Source organism: Palaemon carinicauda, chromosome 10, assembly GCF_036898095.1.
Source record: "Palaemon carinicauda isolate YSFRI2023 chromosome 10, ASM3689809v2, whole genome shotgun sequence".
Lineage (NCBI taxonomy): Eukaryota > Metazoa > Arthropoda > Malacostraca > Decapoda > Palaemonidae > Palaemon > Palaemon carinicauda.
The window spans coordinates 129002721-129021095 of NC_090734.1; the positions used below are offsets into that span (position 1 = coordinate 129002721).

Genomic DNA, 18375 nt, shown 5'->3' on the forward strand with positions numbered 1-18375 from the left:
GACGGAGCGACATGTTCTTGCGGTAAGCAAGCGAGGTCGCAATGGCCCTCACTTCGTGAGCTTGCACTTTTAAACGTCCGAAGTGTTCCTCCTCACACAAGAGATGTGCTTCTCTTATCACTTTCCTCAGGAAAAAGGACAAAGCGTTCTTGGAAAGGGGCTTTTGAGGATCTTTCACAGAACACCACAGGGAGCTAGAAGAGCCTCTCACACTTTTCGTGCGAGACAAGTAGGTCTTGAGGGCTCGTACTGGACAGAGCAGCCTCTCTTGCTCTTGACCCACTAGGTTGGTCAAGTTAGGAACCTCAAAGGTCCTCGGCCAGGGCTTAGAAGGGTTCTCGTTCTTAGCGAGAAAGTCTAATCTCAAGGCACAAACTGCGCCATTCAGATTGAAGCCTACCTGTTTTTCAATTGCATGGACTTCACTAACTCTTTTAGCTGTTGCTAAGGCCAAAAGAAAGAGGGTCTTCTTGGTAACCTCCCTCAGGGGAGCCTATGAGATGGGCTCAAATCTCTTGGTGCACAGAAATTTAAGAACCACATCAAGGTTCCAAGAAGGGGGCTTTAACTGGGTCTGCTTGGTCGTCTCAAAAGACTTCAAGAGGTCATGTAAGTCCTTATCGCGAGACAAGTCCAAGCCTCTATGCCGACAGACGGAAGAGAGCATACTTTTGTACCCTTTGATAGTGGACACAGCTAGCTTAGCGTCCTGTCTGAGGTACAACAAGAAATCCGCAATCTGGCTCACAGAGGTAGTGGATGAGGAAATCTTGTGCTTCCTACACCAAGCCCTAAAAGTCTCCCACTTGGACTGGTAGACCCTCTGCGAAGAGACCCTCCTCGCTCTGGCGATAGCTTTCGCAGCTTGCGCTGAAAAGCCTCTCGATCTGACGAGCTTCTCGATAGTCTGAAGGCAGTCAGATTGAGAGCGAGGGGGTTTTGATGATATCTCTCGAAGTGGGGTTGTCTGAGCAGATTTGGACTTGCAGGGAGGCTTCTTGGAAAGTCCATCAACAAGTCCACCACCTCCGTGAACCATTCCCTCATCGGCCAGAACGGAGCTATCAGGATCATCCGTCCCGAATCGAGGAGGGCGAATTTCCTGACTACCAGATTGATGATCTTGAACGGGGGAAAAGCATAAGTGTCCATCCCCGTCCAATCCATCAAAAAGGCGTCTACTGCTATTGCCTCTCTGTCCGGAACTAGGGAGCAATAGATGGGGATCCTCTTGGATAAGTTGGAGGCGAAAAGATCGATGAGGGGTCTCCCCCACAGCCTCCAGAGACTCTGACAGACCTGTTGGTTGAGGGTTCATTCTGTGGGAAGGACCTGCCCTTTCCTGCTGAGCATGTCCGCCCTCACATTCTTCTGTCCCTGAACAAACCTCGTCAGAAGGTTTATCCTGTTCTCCTTCGCCCAAAGAAGGAGCTCTCTTGCTGTCTCGAACAGAGACAGAGAGTGAGTCCCTCCTTGCTTCCTGATGTAAGCAAGAGCTGTGGTGTTGTCTGAGTTGACCTCCACAATCTTCCCAGAAAAATGGCCATCAGCTCCTTGTTGTTGATGTGCCATCCCAGCTGAATTCCTTCCCAATAGCCTGAGACCTCCTTGCTTCCTAGTGTTGCCCCCCAGCCTGACTCTGATGCGTCTGAAAACAACACTAGGTCTGGGTTCTTCTTGTGTAAGGAGATCCCTTCCCCTAACAAGGTTGGGTCCAGCCACCACTTCAGAAGAGTCTTGACTTCTATTGGAATGGGGAAGGAAAAGGAGTCTGCCTGCATCTTTCTGTTCCACGTCTTCGAAAGAAAGTGCTGAAGAGGCCTTAGGTGGAATCTCCCCAGAGAGACAAACTGTTCGAGGGAGGATAGAGTCCCTAGCAAACTCATCCACTCCTTCGCTGTGCATCTCTTCTTGTCCAGGAAAGTTCTGACTTTTACGAGACACTTGGTCTGTCTTTCCTGAGAGGGAGAAGCCCGAAAAAGAACTGAATTCAGAACTATCCCCAAATAGAGAATAGTCTGATTCGGTCTGATCTGAGACTTCTCCCTGTTGATGACCAGGCCTAGATCTTGAGCCATCATAAAAGTCTTCCGTAAATCCTCCAGACATTTCTCCCTCGATCGTGAACGAATCAGCCAATCGTCCAGATAGAAGGATACCCTTATCCCCTCCTGATGCAGCCAACCTGACACATTCGCCATTACCCTGGTGAAGACTTGAGGAGCCGTGCTGAGACCGAAGCAAAGAGCTCTGAATTGGAAGCACTTGCCCTCCATTACAAATCTCAGGTACTTCCCCGAAGTCGGATGGATGGGGACATTGGAAATATGCGTCCTGCAAGTCGAGGGACACCATCTAGTCCCCTGGACGTACTGACGCCAGCACCAACTGAGTCGTCTCCATGGAGAACTTTGTCTTCTCCACAAATACGTTGAGAGCGCTGACATCCAGGACGGGTCTCCATCCGCCCGAGTTCTTGGGGACCAGAAACAGGCGATTGTAAAAGCCTGGGGAGGATAGATCCCGAACCGGTTCTATCGCCCCCTTGTCTAGCATTTGGTTGACAAGGTCTACTAGGGCCTTCTGTTTCCCCGGATCTGAGTCCCGGGCTACTAAGGCCAGCGGAGCATCTGCGAGAGGAGGTTTTTTTCAGAAAGGGGATCTTGTATCCTTCCTTGATGACTGAGAGGGACCAGGTGTCCGCCCCTCTCCTCTTCCAAGACTGCCAAAAACCTGACAGTCTTGCGTCTACTGTCTGGAGGAGACGAACTTCATTTTCTGGAGCGAGGTCTGAAAGAACCCCTGGTAGATCTTGGTCCTGATTCTTGCCTTCTCCCTCTAAAATCTGGTCTTGAAGTAGTCCTGCCCCGAAAGGGCTGCTGGAATCTCCTTTCCTCCCGTTTCAAAGAAGAAGGAGGGGCTGCCAAGGGCTTATGAGCAGAACGAGATAAAAGGTCTTGGGTGGCTTTTTGGGCCAGAGAACGCGTAATGTCATTAACCAGGGACTCGGGAAAAAGATGTTGAGAGAGGGGGGCGTAAAGAAGCTCAGACTTTTGTGCATTGGTAACAGACCTAGAAGCAAAAGAGCAAAGCAGAGCTCTCTTCTTTAGGACCCCAGCTGAGAACAGAGCAGCCAACTCATTCGCCCCATCTCTGAGGGCCTTATCCATACAGGACATAATACTGGTAAGGTCCCTAGATCCTTCCATCTGTTCAGTTTTCCTTGCGAGAGTCCCAAGCGACCAGTCTAGGAAACTAAAAACCTCAAAGGCTCTAAAAATACCTTTGACGAGATGATCCAGCTCCGACATCGACCACATGACCTTGGCTGAGTTGAGAGTATGCCATCTAGCAGAGTCCACTAAACCAGAGAAGTCACCCTTGGAGGAGGAAGGCACTCCCAGACCCAAAGGTTCTCCAGTTGCATACCACATACCCGCTCTTGAAGCAAGACGAGCTGGTGGAAACGAGAAGGAAGTCTTAACTGTTTGTCTCCGCTCCATCATCCAGTCATCAATCTTCGTGAGAGCCTTCTTTGCGGAGATAGACAGCTTCATCTTGAAGAAGGCCGACTGTTTCTTGGCCTTCTTTCTGTTAAATTGGGACTGAGGAGATTGAGGGGCAGCAGGTTGGAATTCCTCTCCAAAAAGTTCAAGAAGGGAGCGAGAGAGAACTTTGTAATCTCCCACAGCGTCGGCAGGATTATCATCGTCATCAGAAACATCCTCGAGGTCCTGATCCACATCTGCAATATCCTTCGAAAGAGAAGAAGGATCCTTAGAACCCGACAAGGGCAAATCAAAGGCATCATCCTGCAAAAGACGGGTTGCATCCTGGAGTCCCGCGCTAGGAGAATCCTTGGGACGAGAGGCAGTATCGTCCCGAAGAGGCAGGGTAGTATTGCCCTGGGACCGAGAACGAGAGGCAGAGTCGTTCTGACGTCGAGAGCGAGAGGCGGTATCGTCGTGGCGGCGAGAATGAGAGGCGGTATCGTCGTGGCGTCGTGAACGAGAGGCGGTATCGTCGTGGCGTTGAGAACTAGGGTCGGTATCGTCGTGGCGTCGTGAACGAGAGGAGGTATCGTCGTGGCGAAGCGAACGAGAGGAGGTATTGTCGTGGCGAAGCGAACGAGAGGAGGTATCGTGCTGGTAACGTGAACGGGAGGCGGTATCGTCTTGGCATCGAGAACGAGAAGCAGCATCGTTCGATAAGGTATCGTCCCGGTATCGAGAACGAGAAAACGTATCGCCCTGGTATCGCGAAAGCACACATTCCTCATCCTGGCGTAGAGAGGGAGAAGTTTTCTTTAAAGAAGAACTCCGTTCTCTCTTAGAAGCAGACTTCTTAATCGGCAACGAGTCGTCTTTACGTCTGTCAGACTGGGCGTGAGGGCGGCTAAAGGCTTGTACTAAAGTCAAAAGTTGTTCCTGCATGACAGACATAAAGGATTTAGCAACATCAGCTGGGTCTTGCGGACCCGAAGGGGGGGGCTGACGAATAACACTCGTAGAAGGGGGAGGATCTTCGGCAGCAGGCTTCGCCCTTTTCACAGGCACGGAGTCGAAATCATCCTCCGACGGTCAAGGTTCATAACTGCTAGAACCGGGAGAGAAAGAACGAGACCGTTCGTCGCGGTTCCATCTCCTCTTAGTAGGTCTTGAAGCTTCATACTTCCATTTACGTCTGGACGAATTCGGAGAAGAAAACAACACATCCGACACGTCTTTCCCGTGACGGTCAAGAGCAGCCTGGGAATCGACAACAGGACTGTCTGAGGCGACGGCTGACCAAGGGTACGTACCTCTCACCCCCTTTCGGTCATCGACGTACCTTCTCCCTTGGTCCTGGGAGCTTGGTAGAGGTCTAGGCCTAGGGGTATGACAGATTCGGTCAGTCGCCACCTCCACTGCACTAACACAAGCACTTTCACTTTCCTTACCTTTAAAGGCCTCCAGTTGTTCTTTAATGGCCTTCAACTCGGCCGCCAGGCTAGCGTACCGAGGGTCATCCGTAGATACGGGACCTGTAGGAGGTGCAAGAGTTACTACCTCAAGGGAAGGATCAACTTCCAAAGAGGAATCAATAATAGGATCAATAGATAAATCTACGCTAAGTTCGTCTTCCTTACCACTAACAGACTTAGACTTAGACCTAGAAGCTCTCCTAACTCTATCGAGCTCTAGCTTACGCACATAGCGCTTCATAATTTACCAATCTTTCTCATCCAAAACCTTACATTCCCCGTACCTATTATCAAGGGCACAAACAAAACCCCTACAATTAGAACAAACGGTGTGAGCGTCTACCGCCATTTTCGGTAGTCTCACCTTACATTCCTCATTCGCACAGATACGGTAATGACTCTTTTCACTCATAATGAAAAACAGCAAAAAAAGCTAAGAGAAAACAAAATACAACGATCGCCAAAACCCCAAATCAGAGTACTTCACCAAAAAAGCAGACTGGTACACCGAGCAGGGAAAGCGAAGAAAAACTCTTAATAACGGACCAACGTGTTGTCGATGCGGCCGGCAGAGATGAACTGAAGAACAGAAAACGGGAATGATTCCTCCTACCACCCTTTAACGGGTGTTACCACCCAACCACCACAAGGCGGTTGCCTAGTTTTAGAAAAATTCTGCCGAAATAGAGATAATTAGCTATGTATATATAACTGCCAGGTAAGTTCTATTCATAAAAATTTTTTTTTTTCATATTTTTGATAATTTTTTGAGAAAATTTAGGCATTTTCCAAGAGAATGAGACCAACCTGACCTCTCTATGACAAAAATTAAGCCTGTTAGAGCAATTTTGCAAAATGTGATGGGATAAAAATAACCCCTTGGGGGTTAAGGGTTGGAAATTTCCAAATAGCCCTGGGGTAAAAGGGTTAATTTTATTTGGGCAAACTCAAAAGCTATAAATATGGAGCAAGCACTTGAAGATCAAGGCATTAGATAAGCATGAAAAGACAGAATTTCTATGAATGGTAGAAGGAAAACCGGGTACACTGATAGCGGCCTCCAGAAGCTTGTGTGTGTGAGTGGAACTAACAGTGTGGCTTGTCTTTAACATAGGAACTTTAGTACAAAACCTATTGTTCTTAAGACTTACCTAATACCTTCCCTCACCATGGTATTGGGGACCTAACAAAGTATTATTCTATTCTTAGGAGGCACAAGCGAGGTGAGGTCAGCTATATCGAGGCTTGCGGAGCTGTTTTCCCCAAAGGGGAAAAGGTGAAAGGAAGAAAGGGTCCAGTTATTCTTACTCATTCACCACAGACTAACCCGGGTAACCTCAGCCCTCAACCCTCTGCTACTTGTCCATCACGGAGCCTGAGGTGTATAAACCATTTGTTGTGCGACCACCGCACGACCAATGGAAAAGGTCTGAATGTTCCTGTGGGGTCTAGATTGAGAGCAAACACAATAGCCTTCCGATCCTGGAGGGAAAGGAAATCCTTGTGGGGAGAGCGCTGGCGCGCAGGATATTGTTGGTGCGCAGGAGAGCGCTGGCGCATAAGAGAGCGCTGGCATGCAGGAGATCGTTGGGCAAGCAGGAGACCGCGGGTGCACGCTGAGGTTCGGTGAGCTCTGTTGCCCCGGCGATCGTAGGATGGCTGGTGAGTAGACAAACGTGGTTCTCTGTGGCGAGGTTGCACTGGTAGGTCGGCAGGTCAGCTGGTAGGACGTTCAGGAACTGCGATGTGCCCTTTGGAAGGGTGAACATCCACCGATGGAGATCGCGAACGATCCACAGAAGAGTCCAGAACTAGCTGCAGCATCATCAGGAGAAGGTCCAAGAACGGATGACGCCCATGAGGGCCGGTGGACCAGGAGAACAACCTCACACATAGGGAGGAAAACTCTCCCTTGGAAGGGAAAGTTGTCCAAGCCCTGGAGGTGAACCTCCTGGTAGTGGTCTAAGATGATCTGACAAGAGCGCTACCTGAGGAAGCGTAGCCGGAGCTAGTTCCTCGAAGATGAAGCGCTGATCAGGTGTTGCCACGGGCATACTTTTAAAAGAAGAGATTACGCCCATGATGACGTCCTCTGAGGGACGGCAGTGACAGCAGATTCCCCAGGCATGAACAGGACAGCTCTGCTTCGTCGGCACTCTTAGTCGAACGAAGAAAACTGCATCACTAACTGAGGAAAAATAAAATAAATTATGTAACAGAAAATTCCCTCGGGAGGAACACCTCGGCTGTGACGGGAAGGGAGACCACCGAGGGAACAAACATAAAATAAGTACTGCACCCTCCCTTCCCCAGTCGACATCGACAGCAGAAGGGGAGCGGAGAGGAACTGTAATAAAACATGAATTACAATTATTCAAATCAGCTAAAAATATTCACTAATAGGAAGAACCATTGATCCTCCAAAGGGAAGTGTTCCCCACAGAGAAGAAGCTGAAAAGTTAAATTACAATCAATTATTTAAATCAGCTAAAAATATTCACTAATAGGAAGAACCATTGATCCTCCAAAGGGAAGTGTTCCCCACAGAGAAGAAGCTGAAAAGTTAAATTACTGTACAATCAATTATAATTTCACTTAAATAATTGAGTAAAAAATCGGAAGCGCAACCTAACCCGCGAACGGGAAAGGTGCTCCCCCTGTTAGTACACTGTCGGAGGCCCATGAAAGGTGAACGGCCTTGAGAAGAGAAAGACCGTAGTCAATCTCTGAGAGGCCACACTCCCTTCGCTCAGTAATCCATATGTTTCCCATAGGAAGAGGGAAAGACGAAGACAACAGTTGAACGAGGAGGGTCCAAACGATGACGATTCCCCTGCGGAGGGGGCCGAGTCAACGGTAGGTTATCCGCTGACGGGAAGACCGAGGGACAAGGGGGGGGGGGGGGGGAGAGGTCAGAAGGGAAGGTTCCCCGACCTATACGTATCACAAGCACAACACAAACACTGAAAAGGAAACTTACAACATTTCTAAATATATACTGTATACATAAACATTAAGAATGTTTTCATATACATACAGTATACAGTATATAAGACAATGTAAGTTAAAAGACAAAAATTAATGGCAGTCCAAAATAGGCGAGGAGGAAGAGCGGATACAACTGGTCTCCATCCAAGCCAAAAGTAAAGTGAGCTAAATCACCAGTGTGTGAGTGGGAGCGGTAGCAAGCTAGCCCCCCTACCGCCCGCTAACTGGCGGTGTGGATAGTTAACCCTTGCTAATTTTAATGGCTCGTCATTTCAGCTTCGCAGAAAGTAATATCCCTAAACAAATAGCGTAGGTTTGTATTCCAATTACGAAACAAACAGTATTTGGGGTGTTTCTATATTTGTTATTTTGTTAATGGCGCTACATTGACACATAACGTCATTACAAACACACAGAAAATTCTTTGCAAATCATAAGCCTGATAGCAATTTTGTCACAACCAGAATCACCATAGGGTAAAGTAATCCCATTGGATGTCTAGCTCAATTTGACAGGGGTACATCAAACTTCTGAAAATAAATCATCAATCACGTTGCGTCAAACCATCATCTGCGCACATGGAGATTCTCAAAGATCGTCAATACGTCTAATAAGGTTCATCATTTCCATGAAATAAAAGGCTTCTCTCAGGCCCAAGGTTGAGATATTTAAGACAACAACACTGCATCTCTGTGGGTTCTGCTTCATTCACCTGTTCTGGTGAATCTTCTATAACTATTAAAGAAAAAGGAGGAACAGGAGTTCTTGTTTTGAAATTACCCCGGAACTCTTTACTCTTTCCAGAATATCTTTTCATTGCCGACTATAGTGGCAGCAGAGATTCCTGGCGAAATGAGACCATCCCCTTAATGAAGTCATAGCCAATCAAATTATCTCCCGCATTAACAGCGGTCACAGCACAATATAAGCTAGTATAGTTTGAAATTTGTAAGGAGATTTATTGTATAGCCTCTGATGTGAGCAGAGGCTACAGATGAAGATTGATCGTAATTTGAAATATTACGATCAGGTAAGACCTGGTCAGAATAAGAAGGTGCTGGCAACAAAGGTTTGGCTTCCTTTTCAGCCAAGGCATAGCAATAAGTTGAATTCTGTAATCTATCCTCATATCTGTGATAATCAGGACCTTCTAAGCAATGCCATCGAAATTCCCTTAGTCTCCGACGCTTATGAGCTAGTTGGTCATGAGAATAAGTAGGAGGGTCAACTTTAGGGAAAGGATTATAGTACCGGGTATATGGTTCAGCACTCCTTTTCTGATGAGCTGGTCTAACCTGTAAAACCAAGGATTCTTCATTAACCCTTTTACCCCCAGGATATTTGGAAATTTCCAACCCTTAACCCCCAGGGGGTTATTTTTTTCCCAGCACATTTTGCAGTATATATTTTTTAAATTGTTCTAACCGCTTTAATTTTTGTCATAGAGAGGTCAGGTTGGTCTCATTCTCTTGGAAAATGCCTGAATTTTCTCAAAAAATTATCAAAAATATGAAAAAAAAAAAATTTTTATAGCATTTTTTTGCAAGGACGTACCCATACGTCCATGGGGGTAAAGGGATGGCTTTTGTGAAACATACCAGTACGTCCTTTGGGGGTAAAAGGGTTAATATAGGTTGGTCTTGACCTGTGAATAACTGTTGGAATGATTGTCTACCTTCCTTGAAGATGGCAAAGATCTAGAAGCTGGGGAATTATCATTACGTTGCATGATCATATGTGTTTTAGGAACACGCAAAAGGGGAGAAGCACGTTCGGTTTGAGAATACGTATTGTTGCCGGTACGTCCGATGGTGCTCCCACACAGGAACGTAATGTGTGTGTGCAAACAGAACATGAAACTGAAAGATCTCGTCAAGCCGAGCCACAATAGAAGCGAGATAGAGATGACAGAAAACAAGATTAAATATGACAAATTCGTAGATAATTTGTATTTTTCCTAACTATACAAACCTTAGCTATTTATTAGGGGTTATACTTTCGGCAGAGCTGAAATGACGAGCCATTAAAATTTTGCGAGGGTTAACTACCCACACCGCTACTTAGCGGGAATAGGGGGGGGGTAGCTTGCTACCACTCGCGTTCACACACACCTGTGATTTAGTGACTTTGCTTGAAGGTAGGACTTCAAGTGGGATAGGGATGGCGGGCAAGTTTGTATAAATAGCTAATGTTTGTACAATTAGGAAAAATACAAATGATCTATGAATTTGCTATTTGTTCTGTAACTGGAATACAAACCACGCTATTTATTAGGGGTGACTCACCCATTAGGAAGGGTGGACGTCCCTGCCAATCTGGCTTTTGGCTTTGCCCGGGGGCTCCTTATCTGAGTATGTTAGTAATCAAAAATAAGGAGTCCCTGCCCTCGCTAAAACCTTGCTACGCATGGTCCGCGGCCTACGCAAGCTGTGTGTTGAGACATGCAGAAGGGTGACTGTCTAGGTAAAGTTATTCCAAGTCTATGTGGGAAAAACCTGATGTAACCAAGACCTCCCCAATACCACCTTGCCAGGGTATGGGGACGCAACAGTATTAGCTTAATACTAGGTACACAAGGGAGCATGGTTTACCTGCAGTGGTTTGAGGTCAGCTTATGCAGAGAACCCAGGATGCTGCTTTCCCCACGAGAGGGTAGGATGAAGAAAAGAATAAGAGCCAGTCAAATCTTTTCATTCACACAGACTGAAACCGGGTAACAGTGCCCTCAACCTTCTGCTACTTGTCCAATAAAGAGCTTGAGGTATACAACCAGCTGTTGTGCAGCCACCACCGGACCGATAGAGACCGTATTGAGTTCCTGTGAGTCACGTCTTGCAGGAGAAAGGTTGTGAAAGTCACCTGGAGCATTCACATCCTTTCTTGTAAAACCTGCGTCACAGAGTAATCTGCTAAGAAGGACCAGGGGCATAGCTATGCCCCTGACACTGTGAGTCGTCATGTCGAGATGATGTTTCGGTGATCCTCCTCTAAGTGTTGATGACAAGAGAAGGGACCCGGGTGGGCTGTTGCTGTTTTCTTTAGGTAAAGTCTCATACCTAACCCTAGGTACTGTAACGGATGATCTGGATCGTCCGTTACCGAGTGGAGACTTGTGTAGGATCCGTCACCTCTGGAGACTGTGTCTGGCGACATACTCAGGGACGAAACTGAACACTGTCTTTCGCCCTTCTCAATAATGGGCGATGTCGAAAGAGAGACCATGAAGTTCCTTGACTCGTATGGTTGCTGTCCGAGTGTGTAGGAACATTATCTTCTTAAATCAGGAGAAAATTTGTTGCCTGGTGAAGTGGAACATAAGGAGATCTCTTTAGAGATCGGAGAATCTGAACCTTGTTCCGAGAGGAAGGTCTCAATTCCGACTGGAGAAGGGCAAGTTGTAAGTCCGTATGAGTTAGGAAAGGTCTATCGATGAGAGGATGTTCCTTTCTTTCAGTTTGAAGGTGAAGGATCAAGGTTGAGTGATCATCTTTACCTGTCGAAACTGAATAGGGGTTCTTTTCCTCTTTTATATACTCGAGGATTCCGCTATTGCTGGAATAAAGGTATCGAGTTGAGACCAGGGCTTCTTTGGTCTTTGAGGGTTTCTGAGTACCAAAGATGCGGTCTAAGACCACGTCTTTGCCCTCTCGAGGAGGGATCACTGGGTCGGAAAACCCACTGAGAACCCTTACTAGAGTCAGAACCTGCCAAAATGCATGCTCTGATTCTTGTTGGTCTCCTCCTGCTGTAGGACTTGCAGCGAAGTCTCCTTCTATCCCCAAGAGCTCTTCTTGGGGTGAGTCGTGGACATTCCCTGAGTGGCTGGCTGTCTCCGTTCTAGCCCTGGTGGAGGAATTTGGCAGTTTTGGAGTCTTTGGTCTCCATCCAAGGAAGGAGATAAGACTCCAACATCGAAGACCTGTGCTGAAGAGGGGTTTCCTCCATTGGTGCGGTGAAAAAGTGTCTCCCCTCGCGCGGTTCCATTGGTGACGGAAGGTCTTCGTCCGACAGGGAGGGAGTCTCTCTCTGAGAAACTGGAGGAACTTGTCTTGATGGTCTGCATGGAGTCAGCTTCGCCCTTAGGGAAGTGACCGCGTCAGAAACTCCTCTTTTCCTCTTCAAAGGGGTAGAGGAAGCCATGGTTCCGTGTCTTAGGTCTAGAGCTATAGGTCGCTCTGATGAGCGATCAGACAGGACTGGCTCGAAAGCCTGTGTTACGGCTCTGACTAAGGCACTGAACCAAGGCTGCTGAATGATGGATGCACTGTTAGACAGATCCCCTGAAGGGAAAGGGACAGAAGGTTCCCTACGAGGAGTCACTGTAATAAGTGGGTCCGCCTTAGAAGACAGTTTAGGGATCCTGAACCCCTCTGCTTGTTTTTGTTTCCCTTGACTGACGCGTAACGTCTACCTGCCGCTGATGCTGACGCTCCGCAGTGTCATGGGTTGACTGGCGTGTGTTGTCACGCTGACGCGTAGCGTCTGGCTGATGCTGACGCTGATGCTCCGCAGTGTCATGGGTTAACTGGTGTGTGTTGTCACGCTGACGCTGACGCTCCGTATCGTGTCCGCTTCTGTCCTGCCGCTTAGCGGCCCCGCTCCGCTACTTGACGAATGTCGTCACGTTTGGAAGACTGACGATCGGCGGTATGCGCGATCGATTGATGTTGAGAAGCAGAACTCTGACGAGATGCATCCACCTCAACCTGCAGTTGAACACTGCGAATGGGAGATCGCCTGTGCGATAACGCGTTAGTACCGGAGACAACAGGCCGCCTGTGCGACAACGGGTCTAAAAGGGAAGACTGACGCCCAGCCGCACTGCCAACCGCAGGACGATAAGACTGTATAAGCGACGAGAGTTGTTGCTTGATGCCGAACAACATAGACCATTTGGGATCATCTTTAGACGATACGTGTGCTGCCTCTTCCAATGCGAATTCGCCTTCCTCATCGCTTCCAAACCGCTCCCCACTTTCGGGAGACGAACACCAGTCTGATGGAAGCGGCGGAGCATGAACCGTAACACCAGAACCAGAGATCAGCTCCGAATCTGACTGTACCAAACCTTTATCCATTTCGGAACCCACGTCAGAGCGTTTCGTAGGCGAACACTCGTCAAGGGACCGAAAACGCTCAGGTGTATCCCAATGGCTACAGCCTGGTTGTTGCGGAGAGGAATCGCGCCGTTGTTCCACTGCGTGCGCTTTTCTCTTAAGCGGTCAAGAGGTTGACGCCAGACCTCATCACGTGAGCCTTCATCCGAAGAAGGAGATAAAGCACTAACCTCACCTTTCCTGCGGTGAGGGTGAGCGACCTGTGATACGACAGCAGGAACGCTCGAGGGGACGTCTGCGCGATTGATGACGCCTCTCGTTCCCTTTCGCCGTAACTTCTCCCATGGGTTCGGGAGCTTGACAGAGGTCTTAGGCTAGGCGAACGACAGGATCGCACAGACGCACCCTCCACAACACTGAACACATTAGCCAAACTTTTCACACTGATAGGTCGCCTGTGCAACCACTTTTAAGTAAATTAATTTCGGACATAATTTGCTTCTTGTCCGCTGCTAACGATTCAACTCTCACACCGAGAGCTTGAATAGCGGACAACATATTCTACATCGTAGGTTCCTTCGGTTCCTGATCTACCACTACGGGGGAAGGATTAGGATCAATGACATTGGATGCAGGTAATTCTACAGAACGAGAAGAACTGCGTCTAATTCTGTCTCTCTAATCTCTGAGTATGGTGATCATAAGCTAACCACTTACTTTCGGTTAAGAACAACATTCTTCACACCGATCCCCAAAATTACAAGTTTAACCCCTACATTTTACACAAATGGTATGAGGATCAATAGAAGCTTTAGGAAGACGAGTATGACATCCTTTAATACACTTCCTATATACAAGGGAGTGGTCGGCCATATTGGAAAGTTACGAGAGAGATCCCCCAAAAAATAACAAGAGTCAAAATTAACTAAATAAACCCAAAACAATAAAGATTTCAAGAAATTATGAAAGAGAAATCACTTATGCGAGAGCCCAAAACAAAAAGACAGTACATCACCAAATAAACCGTCTAAATCAAAGTAATCTGCGAGAGAATTTCCAATGTTCTAGCCCCTATGGCGGCAGAGAAGATCTGAAGTGGTTGGATTAGTTCGGCCTGTCTACAGCAAGGGCGGTAGTATACACCTGGCATATCTGCCATAGCCGGGAGATTTTGAATATTTCTGCCGGGCGTCCAGGGACTTTAGCTATTCTTATATAACCAGCGGGTAAGTTTTATGTTTAAAAATGATAAACTCTCATCACAGATAGGTGGTCCAATATCAAAGGGTACCTATTCCATCTCTATAGCCCCTCTTACCCTTAGACAAGTCAAAACCCTGTGTTTGCTTCCAAAGTACCCTTCCCTATAACCCCTCTTACCATAAGACAAGTCGTAACCCTGTGTTTCCTTCCCATGTACCCATTCCTATAACACCACTTACCATAAGACAAGTCATAACCCTGTGTTTCCTTCCCATGTACCCATTCCTATAACACCACTTACCATAAGACAAGTCGTAACCCTGTGTTTCCTTCCCATGTACCCTTTCCTATAACACCACTTACCCTAAGACAAGTCGTAACCCTGTGTTTCCTTCCCATGTACCCATTCCTATAACACCACTTACCCTAAGACAAGTCGTAACCCTGTGTTTCCTTCCCATGTACCCATTCCTATAACACCACTTACCCTAAGACAAGTCGTAACCCTGTGTTTCCTTCCCATGTACCCATTCCTATAACACCACTTACCCTAAGACAAGTCGTAACCCTGTGTTTCCTTCCCATGTACCCATTCCTATAACACCACTTACCCTAAGACAAGTCGTAACCCTGTGTTTCCTTCCCATGTACCCATTCCTATAACACCACTTACCCTAAGACAAGTCGTAACCCTGTGTTTCCTTCCCATGTACCCATTCCTATAACACCACTTACCATAAGACAAGTCGTAACCCTGTGTTTCCTTCCCATGTACCCATCTCCATAACCCCACTTGGAGTCTTTGTATATCAGCGGTCAGTTCCTCCAGCGAGCATAAAATATGGACATCAACTAACCTAAACTTCCCCCCCTAACCTAACCTACAAGAAGTGTCCTTACCTACTTAACTAAAGGGGGTGGTAAGGGACCCCTGCGACCCCCTTACCCTGCCGTATTCTTAGTGCGCTGTCATCATACATACAGATGGCCGCTATCATACATACAACTCATCCCCAGTAGTTAAGTCAGGATACGGCTCCTAGATTGTGTTAAATGGTGTCAAGTTTGTTTCCCTTTTAAAATAGTTTTTTTTTTTTTTTTAAATGTTGTAATTTTAAAACATTTGAAATGTGTATATGTTTCCCCTAATTATTTGCATCAGTACAGTTTAAAGTATTTACAAATATACCAAGAAAACTTCTTTTTTCTTTATTTGGGTTATTGTACTACAGTAAAAGATTTACCCCACAGGATTTCCTGACCAGGTCCATCCCAATGAATTACGAATTGCCACATAGCAAGGTAAAATACCAAATATTTACCAAATAAATTACATATTTGTGTTAGAAAGATGACAAGAATCGTTAGAATAATATAATTTGAACATACGTGTAATTGATAAAATAAAATTCTGCTTTCTATTAGGATAAACTGTAACTTTACCGAACGCAATACTGTACCGCTAGCTGTTACACGTCAAGCAAGGTGATCATCTTATAATTAAAAGGATTATATACACTTAATGTGTTCCTAATAGTTAAGATTTACTTTTAACTAATGATAATTACATTATAAATTACGTGATGTACTGCAATATCATGCGATAACTTACCCTATCCTGCTGGTTCCTGGTTTGTTATTGCTTACTGCTTAGCAGGGTTGCCAGTTTGGCCTTTTTTCCGGCCAAAAAAAACTCAAATTTGACCTTTTGTATTTAAATAGGTTGGCCTTTAGTAATATGAAAAAAGCTGAGCCTTAAATACTATATTTTTGACCTTTTTCTATTAATGGGTTGACCTTTTAAAGCCTCTGTTGATTAGAAATTGACCTTTTCTCATTTAGAAAACCTGGCAACTGGCTCAGGCTTGCCAGATTATTTCGACTGGATTATCGTACATGAGCCTTAGAATTGTCGTTTTTCAACCAAAATTATCATACACAGTTTCAATATAATTATTAAGGAGTTACATGATTGACTTATTTCAAAATATTTTAGTATAATTGTTTAATTAAACACATATGTATATACCTAAGGTATGTATCGTACATCGTACTGGACCTAAAATAACCGTACATGTAGGATAATTATCGTATGCTTGGCACCCCTGCTCACACGGCGCCGCAAAATTAGTTTGCGGCCACTCTATCCCTTTATAGATAGGTGCAAAGCTTCTTTAAGCTTATATTTATTATTATCATTAAGTTTATATTACCTGTGCCTTAAATAAATTAATATCGTAATGAGATTCTCAATCTTTACTTTTATTCCATTCTACCTTGAAATTAGATAGGATAAAACCTTGCTATCATCAGTTTTGGCAACCTATTGTGGTAATCAGTTTGGACTTCTTAAATTCTTCTTTTATACGCATTGCCCTACCTATAAATGCAGCTAGACCCCTGCTAGGATTTTTCACCGTACCTAATCTTATGTCTACATTTATTAGCTGTCCTAATTTTGGGCATAAAAATAAATGTTCAGTGGTATCTTCTTCATCTTTGCACAAGTCACACAAATTATCTTCATCCATTATAGAGTACACTACAATTTTTCATTTATGGCTGGCATAATTTCATAGCTTAGCTTATTGTTCAATCTACATACATATGGAAGAACAATATAAAAATCAACCAATTTTGATTAAATGTGCATTATATTATGAATAAATGACCAATAGAACATCAAATTATGATTTATAATCCACATGTAAGAGATTAGTCATTCCAGTGCAACAGGAAACAATTGTGTTGATACATATGCATAATTATTATTTAAAAACATATTCATAGTACAGTATACATTAATGTATTTGCTTTCCTTCATACATTATTATATGTCTGAGATATCTAAATAGGTTCCATAAGTCAGCATAGCATTTCATAAGCCCCAATGTAAAGCTCGTCTAGTGGGAAGGTTGTGCCCTGTGATTGGTTGCTTTGATAATGACGTCATTAACTATCGAGCTCATAATTGGTTCTTGACTCATGACGTCATTATTCATAGCTATTATTGATTTTTGATTGATGACGTCATTGTCCATAACTCATTGTATTTACTTAAATACAGAAAGGAGAAGGGTGCATGTATTATAAATGTTAGAATACTTTAATTAAATGTCTTTTAATTAAAGAAAAATAGTTTAACAAATGCTGTTTTCTGCGTATATGGTATTACAAGATATTCTCGCCTTATGCATTTAGACCGGGAAATATCTGTTGTCTCATTGGCTGGTTGTATGTGACGTCAGACACTCGTATTCATTCATAAAAAAAAGCTATACGTATTCTAGATTGATTAGAGCTTAAAAAATTAAATTTTACAAAAAATAATCTTATTCATATTATTAATTTTAAAATAAAATAAACAAAGGATCTTATTAAAGGCTGTAAGTTAGATAAATAAGTTATATTCGAAGGAATAATTGACTAACTTTCTGGCTACGATGTTCTATGCATGTGTTCGTTTGTGCGTGAAACCAAGGCAATAACCAATCACAGCTGAGGAAGATATAACCAATCAGAGGACTCGAATGTACCACTAAGAGTAACGGGAGCTTATGAGTTGCTGTTGGAGGAACCTGCCCAAATACCCGTAAATTTACATTAAAACGCTTATGAAAACAAAATAGGATGAAAAAAACGTCATTAATTAGAGCGTTTACCCTAAATTGCTCCTGTGAAGCTGACTTTTTTGTCAACAGCAGCTCATAAGTCGGAGGAACCCTCTCGCCTTATGCATTTTTAGCGGGAAATATCTGTCGTCTCATTGGCTGATACGTTCTCTGTTGTGATTGGTTGTAGTATGTGACGTCATGTATGTCCTCTGCTGTGATTGGTGGTTGTATGTGACGTCAGGTAATAGTATTTTATGAATGAATTCGATTCGGTAGGAGTGAAATACCTATACGTATTGTAGATAAATTAGGACTGATAAATTATAGTTTATAGTAAAAATGAACTTTTAATATAATTCATTTACTAATATAATAGATAAAAAATCTTGTTCGAATGCTTAAGCTGATTAAATAAGTCTCTTTAGAAGAAATAATGAACTAGGTTTTGGCTACGATGTTTAACATGAGGTATGAATTTGTAAACAAATGTAACAAGCCAATCAGAGGGCTGGATTATCCCTCCAAGAGAGTATGTCTGCGTTTTATGAGA

The 18375-nt window shown here is 44.8% G+C and overlaps 1 long non-coding RNA gene across 2 annotated transcripts in view; it reads right to left on the reverse strand.

The window, feature by feature from the left end:
- LOC137648755 (uncharacterized) overlaps positions 1 to 15866 on the reverse strand; it is a 52139-nt gene extending 36273 nt beyond the window's left edge. For both annotated transcript variants that reach the window (XR_011045695.1, XR_011045694.1), the window contains exon 1: positions 15824 to 15866. This is a non-coding gene — a long non-coding RNA (uncharacterized lncRNA). The remainder of the gene's footprint in view (positions 1 to 15823) is intronic.
- Positions 15867 to 18375: the final 2509 nt, after the last annotated feature.